Here is a 15,238-nt window from a genome sequence, read left to right as displayed (position 1 = left end):
CGAAGGTGTCAGTCTTCTAAAATTTTTTTAAGTTTATTTATTTAGAGAGAGACAGAGACAGAGTGAGCGTGAAAGGGGCAGAGAGGGAGAAAGAGAATCCCAAACAGGCTCTGCACTGTCAGCCCAGAGCCCAATGTGGGGCTCGAACTCATGAAACCTGAGATCATGACCTGACCCAAAACCGAGAGTTGGACACTTCACCGATTGAATCACCCAGGCACCCCGAAGGTGTCAGTTTCCTAAGAAGGCATAACAATCCGAAATGTGTGTAAACCTAATGTAATGAATATCAAAATAATAAAAAAAATTAACGAACATCAAAATAAATGGGGAAAAATCTAGAACTGAAAGGAGAAATTGACAAATGCCATGTTATAGTTCAAGACTTCAACACCCGCTGTTAGCTATTTGTAAATCAAATAGGCAGAAAATCAGTGAGGATAAAGCTGACCCGAAAAACAATATCAATCAACTTAATATAATTGACATTTAGAGATTGCTCTAACAACAGCAATATATATATATATATATATATATATATATATATATTTTTTTTTTTTTTTTTTTTTTTTTTTCCAGTTCACAAGTTTGTTGACAAGTTTAATGGGTGGAGACTTTGGGGATATTGGGATGGAATATACATTTTGCATGTGGAACCGGCATAAGTTTTTGGAGACGAGGGGATCGTCTACTAGGCAGAAAAATGACTCCCCTACTGGGGTCTAAGATCTAGTGCCTGAAACCTGTGAATATGTTATCTTACGTGGGAAAAGACATTTTGTAGATGTGGTAAAAGTGACTATCTTGAGATGGAAAGTTTATCCTGGATTATCCAAAGATACAAAATACCAAAATTCACATACAGAGACATACATAAACTGAATAGTCCTATATTTATTTAAAAATTAATTAATAAGTAGGAGCCTTCCAAGAGAGTTCCAAGCCTACGTGAATTTACTAATGAATTCTACTAAATATTTAATGAAGGAATGATACTGATTCTCCACAATCTCTTCTAGAATAGAAGCTGAGATCATACTCCCTAACTCATTCAATGAAGCAAGCATCAGTCTAAAAACACAGTTGAATAAAAATTTTACAAAAAAGAAAAACTACAGATTTGTTATCTCTCATAAACACAGTTGCAAAAATTCTCAACCAAATATTAGCAAAATTTCAACGATGTATGAAAAAGTTGTAAACCATGGTCAAGTGGATTTATTCTAGGTGCTAAAAACTGGTTAAACTCAGATAAATCAGTTAATGCAGTCTACCACATCAATAAATCAAATAAGACAAACTATGTGATCAGACAAATTATCACAATAAAAGCCCATTCAACACCTATTTGAATGCAACACCCATTCATAATGAAAGCTCTCAGCAAACTAGGAACAGACAGAAGTATACTCAACTTGAAAAAATAAAATCCACATTAAAAGTCACAGCTGAAATTATGATTAGGAATAAAATAAGAATACTCTATCTTTCTACAGCTAGTGAATATCTTACAGGAAGTCTTTGGAGTTGCAAATGAAAAGAAAATGTGTACAGTCTTGGAAGGAATAAATACAATTGTCTTTGTTCGTAGATGGCATGATTGTTTATGTACAACATCACAAAGAATTGAAAAACAATCTAGATTAAATGAGCATGCATAGTATGGTTACAAGATGCAAGATATAATAGCTGCCATAACAAAATATCAAACATCAGATGACTTAAAACAACAGACACTTATTGTTCCATAATTCTGGAAGCTAAAATTCTGAATTCAATGTGCCAGTAGAGCCATGTTCTTCTGAAAATTCTAGAAGAGAATACCTTGCCTCTTCTAGCTTCTGAAGCTTGCAAGCTGTGCCCAGACTTCCTTGGCTCGTACAGGCATCAGAACAGTCACATGGCAGTCACATGGCCTCTTCAGTGTATGTTATCATGGTATTCCTTCTATTTGTGACTGTAAAACCAAATTCCTCCCTTTTATAAGGACATCAGTCATGTAGGATTAAGGCACACCTAATCTCATTTTAACTTAATTATCTCTGTAAAGACCCTATTTCCAAATAAGATCACATTCTGAGGTACTGGGAATATTTTGGAGGGAACATGATTCAACTCTTTACGCAAGGTTAACATTCAAAGTCATTTGTTTGTCTTTTTGCCAGCAATGAAAAATTTGAATTTGAATTTAAAATTAGACTCTGAAATTAAAAATACCGTTTACAGCAACACCAAAAATGAAATATATAGATGTTACATATTTGAAGAATATGTTGGATCTATACGATCTAAAAGAAAATCTAAGTGGAAGAGATAGTCCATGTTCATGGATTGGAAGATACAATATTGTAAAATTATCAACCCTTCCCATCTTGATCTATACATCCAGTACAATCCATTCAAAATCACAGCAAGCTATTTGGTAGATACTGATTCTGTGTTAATGTGTAAAAGCAAAGACGGAGGATAGCTAACACACTACTGAAAAAATAACAAAGTTGGAAGGCCCACACTACCCAATTTCTCCCATTCCTAACCACATCGTGTTGGCAAAAATAGAAACATATAGATCAATAGAACAGAATTGAGAGCCTACAAATAGATCCATACCAATATAGTCAACTGATCTTTAACAAAGGAGCAAAAGAGATTTAATAAAGAAAGGATATAGTCTTCTTAACAAAGCTGGAGGTAACTAAGATACCCTTCAATAGGTGAATTGAGCTATGGTACATCCATAAGGAATGTTATTCAGTGATGATAAAAATAAATGAGCTATCAAGCCTTGGAAAACTAAGTTTGCATTTTAAGTACACAGTGCTAAACAAAAGAATCCAGTCTGAAAAGCCTGAATACTGTATGATTCTAATTACGTGACATTTTGGAAAAGGCAAATCTACAGAGACAGTAAGAGAGATCAAAATTTCAGAGATGGAGGGGAAGATAAATAGGCAAAGCAAAAGGGATTTTTTAGGGTAGTGAAACTATTCAGTATGATACTATGATTGTGGCTATATGACAGTATGCATTTGTCAAAATCCACTGAACTTTTCATCACCATGTATGAAATGTAATATTGACAAATGAAAAAAATCATTTAGGATGTCAGGAGAATCTCGAGATAGAGTGCAAAATGTGATAGGATAATCTAACTGTATTGTAAATATATGAAACAATCTCACTGGAGGAAGTGGGGGGGGGACCTGCTAACCTAAGTGAGTTTGAAATGAACTGAGTCAGAAAGACTAAAGGCAAAACGAACAAATGAACAAAAAGCTGTACATTAACACCGTACTCTTGTTTATAAAGGTGTTTCCTAAGACAGTACCAGGTAACAATTTCTTATTGGTAATGCTATTCATGCGTATATGACATTGGATTGGATAGTTAATAGTAGGAGCCAAGTTCCTCATTATTGCAGTGGGAGTTACACACAAGGAAGGGGAGGAGGCTAGAAGAATCCACATGGAATGGATTTGAGTTTGATCTCATGTTTAGCTTAATATGGCTATGAATATTTTCTTATAGAAATACAGGTTTATATTGATATATGCGATGGTGTATACATGCATATATTTTCTTGTTCTGTCTACTGAGAGAGCCCAGAAACAATGACACCTTATTAGCAACCGACTCTCCTAGCCCACATTTTTGTTTCTAACACCATTAGAAAATATCTAATATCTCCAGAAAAGTATTAGAGCCTTGACTGATTCTAGAAATTGGACAAGATGTATACCAGATGAGCCTGGGACATCTTTATTGCCAGAAAATAATACAATAATTAAGGGGGTGTCTGGGTGGCTTAGTTCGTTGAGCATCCAACTTCGGCTCAGGTCATGATCTCGTAGTCTGTGGGTTCGAGCCCTGTGTCGGGCTCTGTGCTGATAGCTCAGAGCCCGGAGCCTTCATTGGATTCTGTGCCTCCCTCTCTCTCTGCCCCTCCCCCGCTTGTGCTCACATGCTCTCTCTCTCTCTCTCTCTCAAATAAATAAACATTAACAAATATTTTTAAATGCTTAAAAACAAAACCCACAATGATGAAGATATGTCAAAGGGACATATGAGACAAATGAAAGATGTGCCAATGGCCAAATCTGAAACAATTTAAATTGCAAAATAAAAAAATAGTATTATGACCAACAGTATACAGTAAATATTTATGTGCCTGTACTATTATAAATAACTGACTGAATAAGTAAATACATGAGAGAGAATAGACAAAATTCTCCTACTTAAGAATTCCAAATAATTTATGTAGATACTCCACTCTCAGGAAGGTAGATATAATTCCCCACTCTTTAATTGTGGAATGCACATAGTGACTTCCTTTCAAAGACCATAGCATGGGGGGTGCCTGGGTGGCTCAGTCAGTTAAGTGTCTGACTTCAGCTCAGGTCATGATCTCACAGTTTGTGAGTTTGAACCCTGTATCAGGCTCTGGGTTGCCAGCTCAGAGCCTGGAGTGTGGTTCAGATTCTGTGTCTCCCTCTCTCTCCTCCCCTCCCCAGCTCGTGCTCTGTCTCGCTCTGTATCAAAAATAAATAAAACATTAAAAAAGTTAAAACAAAACAAAGACCACAGTATAGAAAGGGGCAAATGGGAAAGAGCAGCTTTCCTGTAGAGAAACCTAGCATCACCTCATGTAGGTGATCAAGGTCAATATGAACAGTGGTGACTCATGTTGATAGTCTGTCTTCTTGGTAGGATGCGATGAGAATGGCACTTTCCCTCTGGTCTTTCTACCAAAACCCCAAACTCCAGTGCAGTCATGAGAAAAATGTCAGACGAATCCCAATAGAAGAACATTCTAAAAATTACTCCTGAAAGTTGACCAAATCATCGAAACAAGGAAAGCCTGAAAGATTGCCAAAGCCAAGAGGATCCTAAGAAGACACGATGATGAATTGTAATGTATGATCTTGAATGGGATCACAGGACAGAAAAAGAGCATTAAGTAAAAACCAGGAAAATCTGAATAAAATATGGCCTTTACTTAATACAAATGTACCAACATTGGTTCATCGATTGTAAAAACAACCAAAAACCAAAAAACAAAACAAACAAAACCTAAAACAAAAACAAACAAAAAAACCCTGTACCATAGTAATGTAAAAGGTCAACAATAGGGAAATCAGAGAGGGGTATATGCAACTCTGTAATGCTTTTGCGGAGTTTTTGTAAATCTAAAACCATTCTACAATAAAACATTTATTTACAAGAACAAAAAACCCACAAACAACCATGGTATATCTTTACAGGTATATGAAATCAACAGCATACATTTTGATTCATATGCCGTGGCTCTTAATTCTTCTGCAACAGAGTAAAGATTCCAAAATCTTCATGAAGATAGGAAAACAACAAAAGAGAAAGTGAGTGCTGTGTCATGGAAAGAAACACCACGACCACAACCACACAGCAGCGATTCAGCTCTTAGCCCACCTTTGTTGTTTTTTTTTTTTCCACTCTGTTGAGTCTCACTTTCCCGTAAATGCTGAGTATTTCTTTCTTATAGACACTGTCATTAACATGATGCACGTAAGGCCCTTGCGGTAGGGCTTAACCCAGGGTAAATGAGAAATATATGGTAGCAATTATAATTATCAAAGGCACTAAAATTATTCTACTAAATGCGGTCCTTATAACCGCTTCATGATGACGCAGTACATAATCACAAGGCAAGATGTAAAATTCAGACTCAAGATGTAAAATTCAGTGAATTTCATAACGCAAACAACTTTAGTTTTTGGTAGCCCACCCCTTTGTGACTTTACCTTGAAAACTTGTTGGTGGTAAATTTACTTTTCTATTTCTCAATCCTACAGATGCTTTAGGATATTTTTTTCAAGAGGACATGCTGAGCCATAAAGGTGTTGGCAACGCCGTGTGACATGGGGCTGGCAGTGAGGTGTGATTCCAGCAGATTAAAGGTTGGTTGGGTCATCGGGCTATTCACAAGCTTCAGGGTTCACAAGGATGGGACGCCACCGGGAGACAACACCACAGAAAAGAAATCGTCAGTCTTGTGAAGAGTAGTGACTGCAGTGGGGCAGATAGGTAGCACCATGTGGGGAAGATGGATGATTTGGGAGTAGAAGGACATGAAAGGATACTTAGGAAACGTATGCATTTATAGTGCGATGCTATGGTGTCCTCCTCCCCCTCGCCAGGCTTGCCCATCCCCTCCCCCACAGTTTATATGTTGAGATTCTACTGTGATGGCTTTTGGAGGTGGGCCTTTGGGAAGTGGTTGGGTCAAGAGTATGTAGGCTTCATGAATGGAATGAGTGCTCATAGAAGTGAGACCCCAGAGATCTCCCTCACCCCTTCCACCTCGTGAAGACCCAGTGAGAAGTTAGTAGTCTACCACCCCGAAGGGGGCCTTCAGAAGAACCTGGTCATGCTGGCACCCTGAACTCGGACTTCCAGCCTCCAGACTGAGAGAAATAAATTTCTGTTTGAGAGCTACTGAGCGTGTGGCATTTTGTTATAGCAGTCTGAATGTACTAAGATGAAAATAGAAATTGTTTTACAAAAGCAAACAAACAACACTTGCAAGTTGGTTGTATTGAGGGGGGTTTGATATACAGAAATGTGCAGATGAGTGAAGTACGTGAATAAATTTGAGTGACTGTTTTTAATAGAGCCATATTTTTATTTCCAACTAGTGCCAAAGATGGCAGGAAGTATCCTCTTAGCTTGACTAAGCTTTAGTCAGGCTCCTTCCTGACTCTAGGCCTCCAATCTCCCTTCTCTTAGATAATTTACTATAGAAAATTCCTAATTGTACATTTTCTCTGCGCTCCTCTGAGATTAAAAACAACAACAACAACAACAACAACAACAACAATGTAAGCCTCTCGTTAGTGTTACATCTCCGGGTTGTCTTTCTCTCTGACTAAATCATCAGGAAAAAGAATCCCCCTATTTCCCAGTCTCTGTGGGAAGGTAGGAGCCTGACCTCAACCAATGCCTGCTGCAGGTTTTAAAACCAGTTAGTTATCTAACACAAATGGCTTTCCATCTCCCCATCACTCTGATCTGAAACACTCACCGCCACTCATTTCCACAGAGTAGAGCTGAGACTCAGTTCTGGCTTTTCTGCCCACGGTAATGACCTAAAGTTGTCTTTGCCGCTTGTTTAACTTGGTCTGGTGTAATTTTTTTTTTTCCACACTGGGAATATTTTGATGATGGATGTAGCAAATGCCATAATTTGGTATTGCTGAAAGTATACAGGAACAGAGATCTGAATTCCAATCCTGAGTATAGAGTTTTCTAGTTTTTGGCCCACAGCAATTGACTTGTACTTTCCGAACTTCAGGATTTTTGGTGTAAAATGGATTGTGGGTCAATATAGTTTATTTGTACTTTTTACTGCTTTTTCCCTCCTTGGGAAAAAACCTTGTATTCCTCCTCACCCGTTACTCTTCTTGGCAGGGCAGAAATTCTTTCTAACACTTTGATTTCTTCTTTTATGGAAGGTATTATGTCTCATACGAAAAACGATTCCTGGCTTTCTACCACGGAATTCCTGAGTTAGTATGTAGTAGATATTTGTGGAATATGTTTGTTTTTCACTAAAAGACGATGCTGAAGTTGCTTTGACTTGTTTCTGTAAAAGACTGCCCTAAAGAGGAAATATGGTCTAAGATTATTCAGTTTGAAGCCAAAAAGCTGCCATTGGCCTCAAAACAGGTTTCTCTCCTGTCGAGCTACACAACCCAAAGGAATGATAAAAGGAAATGCTGTTTCTGTCCCACAGAGTAGATGAGAACACCCTACCCTAGATGAGAACACCTTTCGTGATGTGTGAGCCTTTGTGGTTGTTACTCTCAGCAGATAAGGGGCCGTGTTTTCGTGTCAATATTCAGTATGCATAGGGAAAAATTATGTTCCAGAAAGCTTGACAAAAAAGGAGAAGCAAAGATTAAGGAAGACAGAATGAAGGAGGAGCTGGTGAAAGAAAGGAAGAAAGAGAGAGAGAGAGAGAGAGAGAAAAGAGAATAAGAAAACAACAGGATGGTAGATGGAAAAGGAAAGAAGTCACTGAGGCAGAATATTTCCTCATCGATGAATTATTAGAGCATATGGATCGAGGTGTGCACAAAGAACATTAATTAGAAAAAAAGCGTTGATTACATTTGGTATGGTTCTAAAAATAATATCTGATAGCCTGGCATAAAAGACTTACTGAGGTGAAAGAGGAAAATCACAGCCTTGCGAGGGTTGATTGGAGAGTGAATTCCCTCTGCCGGCAGGTGAACAGTTGGTCACCCACATAAATCCTCTGGGCTCCTTCGTACAACGCCTGTATTCTTCCCAAAGTGCAGCTTTCCTTCATTTGGTGCTTCTTATTACCATCTATATTTCACTACAGGGTATTTGTGGGCTTTTTAAGAAATGAAATTTAAATTCAAGAATATACTAGAGAAGAAATCACATCATTCTCTCCACTAATAACATGCTTTAAGATCCTTTCCTCTCTCTTTCTAAGCAATGAGCCTGGTCTTATCGTCGGGAACCTGGGATAATATCAGGAGTGAGAGGGTAATCATGAAAAATGCTTCTATTTCTTTTTTCAAGCTTACTTTTGGTAAAGGTATAAAAGAGAAGAGAAAAGAGATAACAGTATTTTCATTCACTGGGCCTATTCCTTCAGAAACAATTTTGTGTATTTGCTCTATTTTCAACCTATTTTTTCTTCCAGGAGACAACTTCGCCGAAATAGGTTTCTTTTTTCAAAAGAAAAAAAATTGGCTTATTATCGTTATTTTTAAATAGAATGCCTCTTTTATTGTACGTGATCATCAGTAGTAATAGGAGCTCCGGAAAAGTGTGGTCTTGTGATAATGAACAATATATTCTAGTGGGGAGTTAAATTGTCTTCTGGAACCACAATTGCTCCCTTTGCAATTTTATATTGTAAATTAATTTTGATGCTTTTCTCAGCTTGGAATTTAGGCGATGCATTTATTTCGAGGACTCCCAATGCACTAACCCAGAAATATGTAAACCATTTACGTAAGGTGCCTAAGATACAATGATAATGAAAATTCCCCAAATTAGGTTTTTTTCTTTCCATTAAGGAACATGATAACATTTTTTTCTTTGACCTTAAGGAAACATATATGAGCAAATAAGCAATAATGCTTTGGCTACGTGAATGGAAAGGATCTGTTTTATTTACTTTGTGTGGTATGTGTTGCTAATGGACCCACAATGGTTTGTTGGTCTTGTTGTCTCAAAAAAGGAAAGTTTAATGAGCCAATGAGCTCATTAAATTCATTTGTTGTACTTGTGTGTATGAAGTAGTATTAATGTGTGTGTACTCGTTTTCTTATTATCTTCAAGGATTTATCTTTCATCAAGTCTAAATGGTTTATATGATGGCTATAAAAAATGCCTTGCCTATTTAACTAGAATTGCCCACTGGACAATATTCTTCCCTACAAATCTTCGAAATTTAGATGGAGAATAATCCATCGTGATACTATACAACTCCTTGGCCCAAATAATGCCTGAAAAGTGTATGTTTGCTTTTCTCTGATTCTATTATAGGTTGTTTCTTTTAATGATTTTGAATTTAGTTTATTCTAATCATAACATTCAAAATTGTGTTGCTGAAATTATTTGGCTCACTGTATATTTTTCTAATGAAAGTTTATATATGGAAATCATTTTAATATGTCATCATCAAAATAATAGCTTTATTTTTTCACTGCACAACATAACTTGTGGTAACTCAGAATCATTTCCATTATGTTTCATCGACATTTAAATACAATTTAATAACACTTGAATATTTATGTGAACTTTAAAAAACTGAAGAATTAATCAGAGCTGAAAAGGAATATTTAGACAGCATTTCAAAATACTTATATTAACATTTACAAGATTTATCTTTCACTTGGCAAAATGTGCTAGAATGTCATTTTTGGCAAATAAAAACAATAAAAAATATCATCTCCCTTAAAGCTTCATGTTAAGACTCTCTGGGCAAACCAAGCCATGTGTTGAGTAAATTACTCTGGTGTTGCATGTATTAAATTTCTGTTGTCCCAAATGAAATTGTAGTTATTTTTCTATTATTTCTTAGGGAAGTTGGTGCTGGCTGTTTCAAATGTGGAAATTCCTATAGAGAAACGCCCGCCTCTACGATTTCAGAATATTTGCTACTTCATCTCTGACCAAGAATAAATAAGCAATTACTGATGATGATACATTCTAAAAGACTAAAATATATAGGTGAAATATCAGGTGTTCCTACCTTCTCTGCACCACGTCTTTAGAGAATAAGTCATTCTGGTATCATACAGAATGTGAAGGAACAATGACAGTAGACAAGTAGAGGGGCTTCCAAAGTTCTGGCAAGGGGAGACCACTGTGACTGAACAGAGTAAGGTTAGACGGTGCAGAGAAATCAGCAAAGCTTGAAGCCCAGTTAGGCCTCAATGAATTGCCCAAATATCACACTATCATGTTGTTGACATAAAGGCTCTGTTGGGACGGTATGAAGCAAAAGTCTCAGGCGTATCTGAATCTTTGGAAAGCCATCACCACTACCACCCCTCATCACAATAATAATTATTTTAAATACCTTTACAGCATTACATCACTTTTTTTCTATACCTCATGAGAACCCATCATTTTGTTCTACTGTTACCTTCTTATAATGAAAAAAAAAAGAGGTAAAAGGTGGAAATTCACACGGACGTTAAGTGATAGAATCGACCTTTGGTACCAGGCAGAGTAGCTCTGCATTCCATGTTCATAAACATCATGTGTCTCATGATTACAGATACATAAGAAGTTCTTGAGGGAAATATATGTGCAGAAAATGATAGTAAAGTGAGGCAAAGTAACACATTGTCTCCACAAGATGCTTTGTTCCAATCCCTAGGAGGGACGCCAATAACTTTCTTCAGCACCATGACTATAATGTTTGCTTGACCTACTTAGACTAAATGCAAACAATGTTTATTTTACTTCTTTGTCCCCTAACCAAGTTAAATTTGCCATCATAATAAAAGGAAAAACTATAATTTATAATGAAACAGGAGGAGACTTGACCTTTGCCAGCAACTCTGAGTTTAAAATTGCACGTGGCCATTGTATTCGTTTTTGCAAAACTTTTTTTGAATAAAACACACTAAAAGCTGACAATGATTACCATTTCTAAGTTAAGAATTCACATTTTTCTGTAGGTCTATATGTTAAAGTATAATAATAAACCACTTCTGAAGGCTAAAACTGTTTTTCTCTTGAAACAGTATTGTCTGCTACCTAAAAAAATAAACTTACTTGAAAATCAGTTCTTCTTTTTTGCTAAGAGACTAATACAATAATCAACTAAGGGTTAAACTAAGTGTTATAAATTATTAAGACCACTCCACATCAACTACAAGAATAGTGGAACAAAACCAAAAATAAACCCAAGATATTAGCACAGTATTATGTGAAATGTAGACACACTTTTTTATAACATTCAGATAATCTTAACTGTGACCTTAATTAAAAAAAAATTCCCTTGCTCCCAAGTCAACATTTGTACACAAGGGAAATCTTCTTAAAGAATTTATTTGATCTGTTCAATAAGTGGATGATGATATTACTATGGAAGTACATTTTTTTTGCTCATTTTTTTGCTACATCTTAAACTTTTGTTCCTATCACCTCTGTAATGAAGTAATTATATTGAGAGAAGCTCACTATATTATTGTATTGTACACATTCATAACGAACACTTTTGAGAAAAAAAAAACAAAGGGTGAAATATTTATGGAATGGATCTTAAAGTTTTTCAGATTTTCTTGAATGTGTACATTGAATTTACTTCATGGGGAAACCGATATATTTGCTTCCATTTGAACTTCTTTGTCTCTCTAAAATTTAAATTTATCCAGAAAGAAAGGTGATTTCATACTATTTTATCTCAATGTCTCAGTTTGAAGAATGTGTTTTTATTTTACGCATAAAATCACAACAAACTCCAAATATATATTGGCTTACATGGGAAAAGTAATTTACAAAGTTGGGAAGAAACAGAAGTGCGGACAAATATTCAACAAAGGCATATAAGAGATTTTTCACAAGATGAATATTTATAATAAGTGATAAATTTTCTTCTAATATTCTTTCACCCTAGGGTAAATTTAAGAAGTAATATTATTATAATGAAATACTATTATAGCAGCAAAAATAAATTGAAACAACATGCTAACATTTGGAATTTAAAAAATATTGAGGGAAACAATGAAGAAACAAAAGAGAATATACTTTATAATTCTCTCTTTCTCTCTTGCTTTCTCTCTCTCTCTCTTTCTCTCTCTCTCTCTATATATACATTTATATATATATGTGTGTGTGTATATATATATATATATATATATATGTTTATATTTATATTGCTCAAAACAGAGGTCAAGATTGTGGTTCCACTGGGAAACAGTGTATCTGACATAATGGTAATATTCCATTTCTTGATTTGAAATTTAGTTACTCAGATTTATACAAAATGACAAAAAAATTCAAAGTCTGTACTTTTGTTTATTTTTCTGCATGTATGTTTTGAAAAGCTGACAGTAGAGAGCTCCATTATTTGATTATTTCACTTTTATTATTAAATAGTCTATTAAACCATTATTTAAAATTTTAAAATCATGATAAATTCATCGAAAGCCGTGAATATCATCTTCTAAGGCAAACAAAGATATAGTAGTTTTAGGAGAAAATAATACATTTATTTGTAAGACATAATTACCCCGGTATGATAATGGTCAGAAGCAGCTTTGGGAGGCAGAAAGAGTAGGTAAGAAATACTAAACTAGGCTGGGGAAATTTGCCAGAAAGCACCAGACAATTCAGAATATTCCAAGAAAATGTGCAATATTCTCACTACTTCTGAGGAATTTGGCCTTCTAAGAACCACAGTTGCTGCCCATTGGATTTTGGGGAATATATATATTTGCAGGGAGTGGCTGCTGTCTATAGCCTGCCAGACCCAAATTCTCAGAATGTGGGGGAGGATTTTGTATACTAACAGCGTGTGTTTCATTATAGCTATTACATGTCCATCTTCCCTGCAGTATGAAAACCATTTTTCTGTAATAAAAAAACAAGATAATATGAGAAACACAATTATTTCGTTAGCGTCTAATGTAATTTTCAGTAGCAGTTTCCTTTATCCTTTGAACACTTGTCAACGAGTGTTTACAAACGAATTGGGGCATAGATAAACACAGCTGACACTGAAAGCCACACTACCTAAACTTCCTGCAGATCAGACCTCCACCAGCCAGGCTCTTCCCAATTCAGGGAAATCTGACCACTAACAAACTTTATCTCCCTGGTGAGATTTGCTTGCTAGCTTTGTGTTCCCATTATTTTGTTTACAAAAGTTTAATGACTTTCATCAAATTATGTGTAATTAATTTTGACATATTTTGCTCCTGTTATAATGAAGTCTCCAGTGCCTTGCAAATATTAGCTTCTCCATAAACGTTTGTTTGTGATTGCCCTAATGATACATGTTGAAGTAGACTCCTAGTTTTTTTTCTCAACGCCTCTACGGAATAGCAACCATGGAAAAAAACAATGATGGCCTAAGAATTCAAAGCTTTAGACTGCATTTCAGGTTCAGGTTCACTTAGAGTAACTGTTACCATGATCAGTGAGGCCAGCAGGCTAAATTTCATGTGAAAATGCATAAAAAAATACAGCTTTGAGTTTTTAGCACTTTCAAACAATAAGGAGCTTTCGCACAAATGACAAACCCTCCAGAAATAAGTCAATTATAAAGTTCTACTTTTCTATTTCCACTCTCGAGCGTGTATGTCCAAATCAAATGAAAACTAGTGGCAAACAAGCTGACTTCATTCCCATTCTCATTAATTGCAATGACATCACCTCTGGTTACAAATGCTATGGAATTTCTTTACTGGTGCTGGCCTGCTCTTTGGTGCCTCTTCTGCGAATTCTTATTGGTTTTAAAATTCAGCGTAAGTGAAACCAGGTAATATCCCTTCTCATTGTTTGCTAAATTCATTTGCTAAATTCAAATTGCTAAATTTGCTATTGCTAAATTCATTTCTTGAAATGTTTGTTAAATTGCAATATTGTTAAGAGGAAATATAAATAATAAATATTTTAATTTGAACAACAAATAGAGTCTCTATTTATAGACAGTAAGCTAAAACTTTGGTCTTTTAACATCTTCGCAACAAATAACTTAGAGGTAAGTCATACTATTGTATTGTCAGCACATTGTGTTGTTTGTTAATCTAATGTTGCCAGACTCATTGTTATGTTTAAATCTCTTTTTCATACTTTCTCATACTTTAGTCCCACCACCAAAGCAATAAAGCCTAATTTTTGACAATTATGTTTAGGGTTATAGTATCTGGTGACTTTCTTTTTTTCTAGAAAATATAAAGAAAACAGTCATTATATATAACTGTGCCTAAAATAAAATAAAATAAAATAGTGTACCTAATAAAGTTTCCATGTACAGTGGTCATTGTTAAATGCAGTTTGTTTTAGAGAGGGACATTTTTCTGTTTCCCAATTGATATACATTTGGGGAAAATATTCATTGCATGGTCTTATTCAGAAGTTGCAATTATCTATCTATCTATCTATCTATCTATGACTTTATGTACATAATCTCCTTGAAAATTCTTGTTTTTATCCTTCCTTACTTAGTTGTGCTCTCAGTCGCCATCACATCATTAGTGAAGATTTTTGTATCAATGCCCTGTCCTAAAGCTATTTTGAATAATTTGTTCCTTATGCAAATAATCATTTTAGCTTGGGTAAATTTAAGGAATTATAGGTATTTATCAAAACAATGGTGGTAATTTGTGGTAATAGCTAGCAATTAAAGAGATAATATAGCACAGAATGGAGATGGCCCGTTTACTTATTATTCATCTAAAAAACAATACATTCTCTGGAATCAAAGCCAGTGTACATGTTGAAATATTTAGACCTGAACTAAGCCCCCCAGTTATGAAATAATGTATAAAAAAGAGACCAGATCCAGATTTATTAGGAGGGATGAAATGCTTATATACTTCCCTAAGAAAATTTAATATAATGGACACAGCCCCTTCAAACCTACATTGGCTAAATATAAGATTATATCATATATTGGAGTTTAAAATGAAATGAAAAAATCTAATTTGTATACTAATTATCAATATTCTTCATCTAAGGCAGAACAGTATGGCATAAA

Source organism: Panthera tigris, chromosome D3 (assembly GCF_018350195.1).
Source record: "Panthera tigris isolate Pti1 chromosome D3, P.tigris_Pti1_mat1.1, whole genome shotgun sequence".
Lineage (NCBI taxonomy): Eukaryota > Metazoa > Chordata > Mammalia > Carnivora > Felidae > Panthera > Panthera tigris.
Note: the sequence above shows the minus strand (reverse complement) of the source record.